Source organism: Procambarus clarkii, unplaced genomic scaffold (genome assembly GCF_040958095.1).
Source record: "Procambarus clarkii isolate CNS0578487 unplaced genomic scaffold, FALCON_Pclarkii_2.0 HiC_scaffold_113, whole genome shotgun sequence".
Lineage (NCBI taxonomy): Eukaryota > Metazoa > Arthropoda > Malacostraca > Decapoda > Cambaridae > Procambarus > Procambarus clarkii.
Window position 1 is genome coordinate 1 of NW_027189146.1, and position 13,897 is coordinate 13,897.

Sequence of the window (13,897 nt, forward strand, 5' to 3'; positions counted from 1 at the left end):
TTTCGTACGAAACAAAATGCAAGAAACTTGCTTAAAATGCAATATTATGCGAAATTCTGAGATTTGAAGGCCAAATCACATATCGTGATACTACATGAAATAGTATCGAAATATTGGTAAAATGAATATATTTACGTAATATCAAACTACATGAAAAACGTGAAAAAAGTCAATATATAACCATATTTGAGGATTTTAACTTCAAATCACAGAGCGAGGTTTCGTATTATTTAGATCCAAGAAAAGACATGACAATGTTGTTTCCAATGCAAATGATAAAAATCAATGTGTTTTCATTAGTATTAACTAAAATGTTACTGATTTTCCGTTTATATTACCGATGGAAGATGTACACGAAAATCGCTCTATTCTGGCTGAAACGTCGATATATGCAATAAAAACAGAACTTCTCCCCTTTTCAATATCTTACTCAGTATTTTAACGAGAAACAAATAGATGATTGAAAATGAAGTATTTAAGGTTATTATCTAATCAATTATGTGTTTGCATCATTTTTATCGTATATATATGAATTAATACCCATAGACTGTATATTCACAAAAACGTGGAAAACTGCAAAATATTGCCTAATTCGATGATATTTTGTTTAAGTCACATAAAGGAAAAGGGGATGATAAACGTCAAAATATTGCTAAATTCGATGATTTTTCGTACGAAACAAAATGCAAGAAAACTTGCTTAAAATGCAATATTATGCGAAATTCTGAGATTTGAAGGCCAAATCACATATCGTGATACTACATGAAATAGTATCGAAATATTGGTAAAAATGAATATATTTACGTAATATCAAACTACATGAAAAACGTGAAAAAAGTCAATATATAACCATATTTGAGGATTTTAACTTCAAATCACAGAGCGAGGTTTCGTATTATTTAGATCCAAGAAAAGACATATGACAATGTTGTTTCCAATACAAATGATAAAATCAACGTGTTTTCATTAGTATTAACTAAAATGTTACTGATTTTCCGTTTATATTACCGATGGAAGATGTACACGAAAATCGCTCTATTCCGGCTGAAACGTCGATATATGCAATAAAAACAGAACTTCTCCCCTTTTCAATATCTTACTCTGTATTTTAACGAGAAACAAATAGATGATTAAAAATGAAGTATTTAAGGTTATTATCTAATCAATTATGTGTTTGCATCATTTTTATCGTATATATATGAATTAATACCCATAGACTGTAAATTCACAAAAACGTGGAAAACGGCAAAATATTGCCTAATTCGATGATATTTTGTTTAAGTCATATAAAGGAAAAGGGGATGATAAACGTCAAAATATTGCTAAATTCGATGATTTTTCGTACGAAACAAAATGCAAGAAAACTTGCTTAAAATGCAATATTTTGCGAAATTCTGATATTTGACGGCCAAATCGCATATCGTGATTCTACATGAAATGGAATCGAAATATTGGTTAAAATGAATATATTTACGTAGTATCAAACTACATGAAAAACGTGAAAAAAGTCACTATTTAACCATATTTGAAGATTTTAACTTCAAATCATAGAGCGAGGTTTCGTATTATTTAGATCCAAGAAAAGACATATGACAATGTTGTTTCCAATACAAATGATGTGTTTTCATTAGTATTAACTAAAATGTTACTGATTTTCCGTTTATATTACCGATGGAAGGTGTACACGAAAATCGCTCTATTCTGGCTGAAACGTCGATATATGCAATAAAAACAGAACTTCTCCCCTTTTCAATATCTTACTCAGTATTTTAACGAGAAACAAATAGATGATTGAAAATGAAGTATTTAAGGTTATTATCTAATCAATTATGTGTTTGCATCATTTTTATCGTATATATATGAATTAATACCCATAGACTGTATATTCACAAAACGTGGAAAACGTGGAAAACGGCAAAATATTGCCTAATTCGATGATATTTTGTTTAAGTCACATAAAGGAAAAGGGGATGATAAACTTCAAAATATTGCTAAATTCGATGATTTTTCGTACGAAACAAAATGCAAGAAAACTTGCTTAAAATACAATATTATGCGAAATTCTGAGATTTGAAGGCCAAATCACATATCGTGATACTACATGAAATAGTATCGAAATATTGGTAAAAATGAATATATTTACGTAATATCAAACTACATGAAAAACGTGAAAAAAGTCAATATGTAACCATATTTGAGGATTTTAACTTCAAATCACAGAGCGAGGTTTCGTATTATTTAGATCCAAGAAAAGACATATGACAATGTTGTTTCCAATACAAATGATAAAAATCAACGTGTTTTCATTAGTATTAACTAAAATGTTACTGATTTTCCGTTTATATTACCGATGGAAGATGTACACGAAAATCGCTCTATTCCGGCTGAAACGTCGATATATGCAATAAAAACAAAACTTCTCCCCTTTTCAATATCTTACTCAGTATTTTAACGAGAAACAAATAGATGATTAAAAATGAAGTATTTAAGGTTATTATCTAATCAATTATGTGTTTGCATCATTTTTATCGTATATATATGAATTAATACCCATAGACTGTAAATTCACAAAAACGTGGAAAACGGCAAAATATTGCCTAATTCGATGATATTTTGTTTAAGGCACATAAAGGAAAAGGGGATGATAAACGTCAAAATATTGCTAAATTCGATGATTTTTCGTACGAAACAAAATGCAAGAAAACTTGCTTAAAATGCAATATTATGCGAAATTCTGAGATTTGAAGGCCAAATCACATATCGTGATACTACATGAAATAGTATCGAAATATTGGTAAAAATGAATATATTTACGTAATATCAAACTACATGAAAAACGTATTAACTAAAATGTTACTGATTTTCCGTTTATATTACCGATGGAAGATGTACACGAAAATCGCTCTATTCCGGCTGAAACGTCGATATATGCAATAAAAACAGAACTTCTCCCCTTTTTAATATCTTACTCTGTATTTTAACGAGAAACAAATAGATGATTAAAAATGAAGTATTTAAGGTTATTATCTAATCAATTATGTGTTTGCATCATTTTTGTCGTATATATATGAATTAATACCCATAGACTGTAAATTCACAAAAACGTGGAAAACGGCAAAATATTGCCTAATTCGATGATATTTTGTTTAAGTCATATAAAGGAAAAGGGGATGATAAACGTCAAAATATTGCTAAATTCGATGATTTTTCGTACGAAGCAAAATGCAAGAAAACTTGCTTAAAATGCAATATTTTGCGAAATTCTGATATTTGACGGCCAAATCGCATATCGTGATTCTACATGAAATGGAATCGAAATATTGGTTAAAATGAATATATTTACGTAGTATCAAACTACATGAAAAACGTGAAAAAAGTCACTATTTAACCATATTTGAAGATTTTAACTTCAAATCATAGAGCGAGGTTTCGTATTATTTAGATCCAAGAAAAGACATATGACAATGTTGTTTCCAATACAAATGATGTGTTTTCATTAGTATTAACTAAAATGTTACTGATTTTCCGTTTATATTACCGATGGAAGGTGTACACGAAAATCGCTCTATTCTGGCTGAAACGTCGATATATGCAATAAAAACAGAACTTCTCCCCTTTTCAATATCTTACTCAGTATTTTAACGAGAAACAAATAGATGATTGAAAATGAAGTATTTAAGGTTATTATCTAATCAATTATGTGTTTGCATCATTTTTATCGTATATATATGAATTAATACCATAGACTGTATATTCACAAAAACGTGGAAAACGTAGAAAACGGCAAAATATTGCCTAATTCGATGATATTTTGTTTAAGTCACATAAAGGAAAAGGGGATGATAAACGTCAAAATATTGCTAAATTCGATGATTTTTCGTACGAAACAAAATGCAAGAAAACTTGCTTAAAATACAATATTATGCGAAATTCTGAGATTTGAAGGCCAAATCACATATCGTGATACTACATGAAATAGTATCGAAATATTGGTAAAAATGAATATATTTACGTAATATCAAACTACATGAAAAACGTGAAAAAAGTCAATATGTAACCATATTTGAGGATTTTAACTTCAAATCACAGAGCGAGGTTTCGTATTATTTAGATCCAAGAAAAGACATATGACAATGTTGTTTCCAATACAAATGATAAAAATCAACGTGTTTTCATTAGTATTAACTAAAATGTTACTGATTTTCCGTTTATATTACCGATGGAAGATGTACACGAAAATCGCTCTATTCCGGCTGAAACGTCGATATATGCAATAAAAACAAAACTTCTCCCCTTTTCAATATCTTACTCAGTATTTTAACGAGAAACAAATAGATGATTAAAAATGAAGTATTTAAGGTTATTATCTAATCAATTATGTGTTTGCATCATTTTTATCGTATATATATGAATTAATACCCATAGACTGTAAATTCACAAAAACGTGGAAAACGGAAAAATATTGCCTAATTCGATGATATTTTGTTTAAGGCACATAAAGGAAATGGGGATGATAAACGTCAAAATATTGCTAAATTCGATGATTTTTCGTACGAAACAAAATGCAAGAAAACTTGCTTAAAATGCAATATTATGCGAAATTCTGAGATTTGAAGGCCAAATCACATATCGTGATACTACATGAAATAGTATCGAAATATTGGTAAAAATGAATATATTTACGTAATATCAAACTACATGAAAAACGTGAAAAAAGTTAATATATAACCATATTTGAGGATTTTAACTTCAAATCACAGAGCGAGGTTTCGTATTATTTAGATCCAAGAAAAGACATATGACAATGTTGTTTCCAATACAAATGATAAAAATCAATGTGTTTTCATTAGTATTAACTAAAATGTTACTGATTTTCCGTTTATATTACCGATGGAAGATGTACACGAAAATCGCTCTATTCCGGCTGAAACGTCGATATATGCAAAAAAACAGAACTTCTCCCCTTTTCAATATCTTACTCAGTATTTTAACGAGAAACAAATAGATGATTAAAAATGAAGTATTTAAGGTTATTATCTAATCAATTATGTGTTTGCATCATTTTTATCGTATATATATGAATTAATACCCATAGACTGTAAATTCACAAAAACGTGGAAACGGCAAAATATTCCCTAATTCGATGATATTTTGTTTAAGTCACATAAAGGAAAAGGGGATGATAAACGTCAAAATATTGCTAAATTCGATGATTTTTCGTACGAAACAAAATGCAAGAAAACTTGCTTAAAATGCAATATTATGCGAAATTCTGAGATTTGAAGGCCAAATCACATATCGTGATACTACATGAAATAGTATCGAAATATTGGTAAAAATGAATATATTTACGTAATATCAAACTACATGAAAAACGTGAAAAAAGTCAATATATAACCATATTTGAGGATTTTAACTTCAAATCACAGAGCGAGGTTTCGTATTATTTAGATCCAAGAAAAGACATGACAATGTTGTTTCCAATGCAAATGATAAAAATCAATGTGTTTTCATTAGTATTAACTAAAATGTTACTGATTTTCCGTTTATATTACCGATGGAAGATGTACACGAAAATCGCTCTATTCTGGCTGACACGTCGATATATGCAATAAAAACAGAACTTCTCCCCTTTTCAATATCTTACTCAGTATTTTAACGAGAAACAAATAGATGATTGAAAATGAAGTATTTAAGGTTATTATTTAATCAATTATGTGTTTGCATCATTTTTATCGTATATATATGAATTAATACCTATAGACTGTAAATTCACAAAAACGTGGAAAACGGCAAAATATTGCCTAATTCGATGATATTTTGTTTAAGTCATATAAAGGAAAAGGGGATGATAAACGTCAAAATATTGCTAAATTCGATGATTTTTCGTACGAAACAAAATGCAAGAAAACTTGCTAAAAATGCAATATTTTGCGAAATTCTGATATTTGACGGCCAAATCGCGTATCGTGATTCTACATGAAATGGAATCGAAATATTGGTTAAAATGAATATATTTACGTAATATCAAACTACATGAAAAACGTGAAAAAAGTCACTATTTAACTATATTTGAAGATTTTAACTTCAAATCATAGAGCGAGGTTTCGTATTATTTAGATCCAAGAAAAGACATATGACAATGTTGTTTCCAATACAAATGATGTGTTTTCATTAGTATTAACTAAAATGTTACTGATTTTCCGTTTATATTACCGATGGAAGGTGTACACGAAAATCGCTCTATTCTGGCTGAAACGTCGATATATGCAATAAAAACAGAACTTCTCCCCTTTTCAATATCTTACTCAGTATTTTAACGAGAAACAAATAGATGATTGAAAATGAAGTATTTAAGGTTATTATCTAATCAATTATGTGTTTGCATCATTTTTATCGTATATATATGAATTAATACCCATAGACTGTAAATTCACAAAAACGTGGAAAACGGCAAAATATTGCCTAATTCGATGATATTTTGTTTAAGGCACATAAAGGAAAAGGGGATGATAAACGTCAAAATATTGCTAAATTCGATGATTTTTCGTACGAAACAAAATGCAAGAAAACTTGCTTAAAATGCAATATTATGCGAAATTCTGAGATTTGAAGGCCAAATCACATATCGTGATACTACATGAAATAGTATCGAAATATTGGTAAAAATGAATATATTTACGTAATATCAAACTACATGAAAAACGTGAAAAAAGTTAATATATAACCATATTTGAGGATTTTAACTTCAAATCACAGAGCGAGGTTTCGTATTATTTAGATCCAAGAAAAGACATATGACAATGTTGTTTCCAATACAAATGATAAAAATCAATGTGTTTTCATTAGTATTAACTAAAATGTTACTGATTTTCCGTTTATATTACCGATGGAAGATGTACACGAAAATCGCTCTATTCCGGCTGAAACGTCGATATATGCAATAAAAACAGAACTTCTCCCCTTTTCAATATCTTACTCAGTATTTTAACGAGAAACAAATAGATGATTAAAAATGAAGTATTTAAGGTTATTATCTAATCAATTATGTGTTTGCATCATTTTTATCGTATATATATGAATTAATACCCATAGACTGTATATTCACAAAAACGTGGAAAACGTGGAAAACGGCAAAATATTGCCTAATTCGATGATATTTTGTTTAAGTCACATAAAGGAAAAGGGGATGATAAACTTCAAAATATTGCTAAATTCGATGATTTTTCGTACGAAACAAAATGCAAGAAAACTTGCTTAAAATACAATATTATGCGAAATTCTGAGATTTGAAGGCCAAATCACATATCGTGATACTACATGAAATAGTATCGAAATATTGGTAAAAATGAATATATTTACGTAATATCAAACTACATGAAAAACGTGAAAAAAGTCAATATGTAACCATATTTGAGGATTTTAACTTCAAATCACAGAGCGAGGTTTCGTATTATTTAGATCCAAGAAAAGACATATGACAATGTTGTTTCCAATACAAATGATAAAAATCAACGTGTTTTCATTAGTATTAACTAAAATGTTACTGATTTTCCGTTTATATTACCGATGGAAGATGTACACGAAAATCGCTCTATTCCGGCTGAAACGTCGATATATGCAATAAAAACAGAACTTCTCCCCTTTTCAATATCTTACTCAGTATTTTAACGAGAAACAAATAGATGATTGAAAATGAAGTATTTAAGGTTATTATTTAATCAATTATGTGTTTGCATCATTTTTATCGTATATATATGAATTAATACCTATAGACTGTAAATTCACAAAAACGTGGAAAACGGCAAAATATTGCCTAATTCGATGATATTTTGTTTAAGTCATATAAAGGAAAAGGGGATGATAAACGTCAAAATATTGCTAAATTCGATGATTTTTCGTACGAAACAAAATGCAAGAAAACTTGCTAAAAATGCAATATTTTGCGAAATTCTGATATTTGACGGCCAAATCGCATATCGTGATTCTACATGAAATGGAATCGAAATATTGGTTAAAATGAATATATTTACGTAGTATCAAACTACATGAAAAACGTGAAAAAAGTCACTATTTAACTATATTTGAAGATTTTAACTTCAAATCATAGAGCGAGGTTTCGTATTATTTAGATCCAAGAAAAGACATATGACAATGTTGTTTCCAATACAAATGATGTGTTTTCATTAGTATTAACTAAAATGTTACTGATTTTCCGTTTATATTACCGATGGAAGGTGTACACGAAAATCGCTCTATTCTGGCTGAAACGTCGATATATGCAATAAAAACAGAACTTCTCCCCTTTTCAATATCTTACTCAGTATTTTAACGAGAAACAAATAGATGATTGAAAATGAAGTATTTAAGGTTATTATCTAATCAATTATGTGTTTGCATCATTTTTATCGTATATATATGAATTAATACCCATAGACTGTAAATTCACAAAAACGTGGAAAACGGCAAAATATTGCCTAATTCGATGATATTTTGTTTAAGGCACATAAAGGAAAAGGGGATGATAAACGTCAAAATATTGCTAAATTCGATGATTTTTCGTACGAAACAAAATGCAAGAAAACTTGCTTAAAATGCAATATTATGCGAAATTCTGAGATTTGAAGGCCAAATCACATATCGTGATACTACATGAAATAGTATCGAAATATTGGTAAAAATGAATATATTTACGTAATATCAAACTACATGAAAAACGTGAAAAAAGTTAATATATAACCATATTTGAGGATTTTAACTTCAAATCACAGAGCGAGGTTTCGTATTATTTAGATCCAAGAAAAGACATATGACAATGTTGTTTCCAATACAAATGATAAAAATCAATGTGTTTTCATTAGTATTAACTAAAATGTTACTGATTTTCCGTTTATATTACCGATGGAAGATGTACACGAAAATCGCTCTATTCCGGCTGAAACGTCGATATATGCAATAAAAACAGAACTTCTCCCCTTTTCAATATCTTACTCAGTATTTTAACGAGAAACAAATAGATGATTAAAAATGAAGTATTTAAGGTTATTATCTAATCAATTATGTGTTTGCATCATTTTTATCGTATATATATGAATTAATACCCATAGACTGTATATTCACAAAAACGTGGAAAACGTGGAAAACGGCAAAATATTGCCTAATTCGATGATATTTTGTTTAAGTCACATAAAGGAAAAGGGGATGATAAACTTCAAAATATTGCTAAATTCGATGATTTTTCGTACGAAACAAAATGCAAGAAAACTTGCTTAAAATACAATATTATGCGAAATTCTGAGATTTGAAGGCCAAATCACATATCGTGATACTACATGAAATAGTATCGAAATATTGGTAAAAATGAATATATTTACGTAATATCAAACTACATGAAAAACGTGAAAAAAGTCAATATGTAACCATATTTGAGGATTTTAACTTCAAATCACAGAGCGAGGTTTCGTATTATTTAGATCCAAGAAAAGACATATGACAATGTTGTTTCCAATACAAATGATAAAAATCAACGTGTTTTCATTAGTATTAACTAAAATGTTACTGATTTTCCGTTTATATTACCGATGGAAGATGTACACGAAAATCGCTCTATTCCGGCTGAAACGTCGATATATGCAATAAAAACAAAACTTCTCCCCTTTTCAATATCTTACTCAGTATTTTAACGAGAAACAAATAGATGATTAAAAATGAAGTATTTAAGGTTATTATCTAATCAATTATGTGTTTGCATCATTTTTATCGTATATATATGAATTAATACCCATAGACTGTAAATTCACAAAAACGTGGAAAACGGCAAAATATTGCCTAATTCGATGATATTTTGTTTAAGGCACATAAAGGAAAAGGGGATGATAAACGTCAAAATATTGCTAAATTCGATGATTTTTCGTACGAAACAAAATGCAAGAAAACTTGCTTAAAATGCAATATTATGCGAAATTCTGAGATTTGAAGGCCAAATCACATATCGTGATACTACATGAAATAGTATCGAAATATTGGTAAAAATGAATATATTTACGTAATATCAAACTACATGAAAAACGTATTAACTAAAATGTTACTGATTTTCCGTTTATATTACCGATGGAAGATGTACACGAAAATCGCTCTATTCCGGCTGAAACGTCGATATATGCAATAAAAACAGAACTTCTCCCCTTTTTAATATCTTACTCTGTATTTTAACGAGAAACAAATAGATGATTAAAAATGAAGTATTTAAGGTTATTATCTAATCAATTATGTGTTTGCATCATTTTTGTCGTATATATATGAATTAATACCCATAGACTGTAAATTCACAAAAACGTGGAAAACGGCAAAATATTGCCTAATTCGATGATATTTTGTTTAAGTCATATAAAGGAAAAGGGGATGATAAACGTCAAAATATTGCTAAATTCGATGATTTTTCGTACGAAACAAAATGCAAGAAAACTTGCTAAAAATGCAATATTTTGCGAAATTCTGATATTTGACGGCCAAATCGCATATCGTGATTCTACATGAAATGGAATCGAAATATTGGTTAAAATGAATATATTTACGTAGTATCAAACTACATGAAAAACGTGAAAAAAGTCACTATTTAACTATATTTGAAGATTTTAACTTCAAATCATAGAGCGAGGTTTCGTATTATTTAGATCCAAGAAAAGACATATGACAATGTTGTTTCCAATACAAATGATGTGTTTTCATTAGTATTAACTAAAATGTTACTGATTTTCCGTTTATATTACCGATGGAAGGTGTACACGAAAATCGCTCTATTCTGGCTGAAACGTCGATATATGCAATAAAAACAGAACTTCTCCCCTTTTCAATATCTTACTCAGTATTTTAACGAGAAACAAATAGATGATTGAAAATGAAGTATTTAAGGTTATTATCTAATCAATTATGTGTTTGCATCATTTTTATCGTATATATATGAATTAATACCCATAGACTGTAAATTCACAAAAACGTGGAAAACGGCAAAATATTGCCTAATTCGATGATATTTTGTTTAAGGCACATAAAGGAAAAGGGGATGATAAACGTCAAAATATTGCTAAATTCGATGATTTTTCGTACGAAACAAAATGCAAGAAAACTTGCTTAAAATGCAATATTATGCGAAATTCTGAGATTTGAAGGCCAAATCACATATCGTGATACTACATGAAATAGTATCGAAATATTGGTAAAAATGAATATATTTACGTAATATCAAACTACATGAAAAACGTGAAAAAAGTTAATATATAACCATATTTGAGGATTTTAACTTCAAATCACAGAGCGAGGTTTCGTATTATTTAGATCCAAGAAAAGACATATGACAATGTTGTTTCCAATACAAATGATAAAAATCAATGTGTTTTCATTAGTATTAACTAAAATGTTACTGATTTTCCGTTTATATTACCGATGGAAGATGTACACGAAAATCGCTCTATTCCGGCTGAAACGTCGATATATGCAATAAAAACAGAACTTCTCCCCTTTTCAATATCTTACTCAGTATTTTAACGAGAAACAAATAGATGATTAAAAATGAAGTATTTAAGGTTATTATCTAATCAATTATGTGTTTGCATCATTTTTATCGTATATATATGAATTAATACCCATAGACTGTAAATTCACAAAAACGTGGAAAACGGCAAAATATTGCCTAATTCGATGATATTTTGTTTAAGTCACATAAAGGAAAAGGGGATGATAAACGTCAAAATATTGCTAAATTCGATGATTTTTCGTACGAAACAAAATGCAAGAAAACTTGCTTAAAATGCAATATTATGCGAAATTCTGAGATTTGAAGGCCAAATCACATATCGTGATACAACATGAAATAGTATCGAAATACTGGTAAAAATGAATATATTTACATAATATCAAACTACATGAAAAACGTGAAAAAAGTCAATATATAACCATATTTGAGGATTTTAACTTCAAATCACAGAGCGAGGTTTCGTATTATTTAGATCCAAGAAAAGACATATGACAATGTTGTTTCCAATACAAATGATAAAAATCAACGTGTTTTCATTAGTATTAACTAAAATGTTACTGATTTTCCGTTTCTATTACCGATGGAAGATGTACACGAAAATCGCTCTATTCCGGCTGAAACGTCGGTATATGCAATAAAAACAGGACTTCTCCCCTTTTCAATATCTTACTCAGTATTTTAACGAGAAACAAATAGATGATTGAAAATGAAGTATTTAAGGTTATTATCTAATCAATTATGTGTTTGCATCATTTTTATCGTATATATATGAATTAATACCCATAGACTGTAAATTCACAAAAACGTGGAAAACGGCAAAATATTGCCTAATTCGATGATATTTTGTTTAAGTCACATAAAGGAAAAGGGGATGATAAACGTCAAAATATTGCTAAATTCGATGATTTTTCGTACGAAACAAAATGCAAGAAAACTTGCTTAAAATGCAATATTAGGGGAAATTCTGAGATTTGAAGGCCAAATCACATATCGTGATACTACATGAAATAGTATCGAAATATTGGTAAAAATGAATATATTTACGTATTATCAAACTACATGAAAAACGTGAAAAAAGTCAATATATAACCATATTTGAGGATTTTAACTTCAAATCACAGAGCGAAGTTTCGTATTATTTAGATCCAAGAAAAGACATATGACAATGTTGTTTCCAATACAAATGATAAAAATCAACGTGTTTTCATTAGTATTAACTAAAATGTTACTGATTTTCCGTTTATATTACCGATGGAAGATGTACACGAAAATCGCTCTATTCCGGCTGAAACGTCGATATATGCAATAAAAACAGAACTTCTCCCCTTTTTAATATCTTACTCTGTATTTTAACGAGAAACAAATAGATGATTAAAAATGAAGTATTTAAGGTTATTATCTAATCAATTATGTGTTTGCATCATTTTTGTCGTATATATATGAATTAATACCCATAGACTGTAAATTCACAAAAACGTGGAAAACGGCAAAATATTGCCTAATTCGATGATATTTTGTTTAAGTCATATAAAGGAAAAGGGGATGATAAACGTCAAAATATTGCTAAATTCGATGATTTTTCGTACGAAGCAAAATGGAAGAAAACTTGCTTAAAATGCAATATTTTGCGAAATTCTGATATTTGACGGCCAAATCGCATATCGTGATTCTACATGAAATAGAATCGAAATATTGGTTAAAATGAATATATTTACGTAGTATCAAACTACATGAAAAACGTGAAAAAAGTCACTATTTAACCATATTTGAAGATTTTAACTTCAAATCATAGAGCGAGGTTTCGTATTATTTAGATCCAAGAAAAGACATATGACAATGTTGTTTCCAATACAAATGATGTGTTTTCATTAGTATTAACTAAAATGTTACTGATTTTCCGTTTATATTACCGATGGAAGGTGTACACGAAAATCGCTCTATTCTGGCTGAAACGTCGATATATGCAATAAAAACAGAACTTCTCCCCTTTTCAATATCTTACTCAGTATTTTAACGAGAAACAAATAGATGATTGAAAATGAAGTATTTAAGGTTATTATCTAATCAATTATGTGTTTGCATCATTTTTATCGTATATATATGAATTAATACCCATAGACTGTATATTCACAAAAACGTGGAAAACGTGGAAAACGGCAAAATATTGCCTAATTCGATGATATTTTGTTTAAGTCACATAAAGGAAAAGGGGATGATAAACGTCAAAATATTGCTAAATTCGATGATTTTTCGTACGAAACAAAATGCAAGAAAACTTGCTTAAAATACAATATTATGCGAAATTCTGAGATTTGAAGGCCAAATCACATATCGTGATACTACATGAAATAGTATCGAAATATT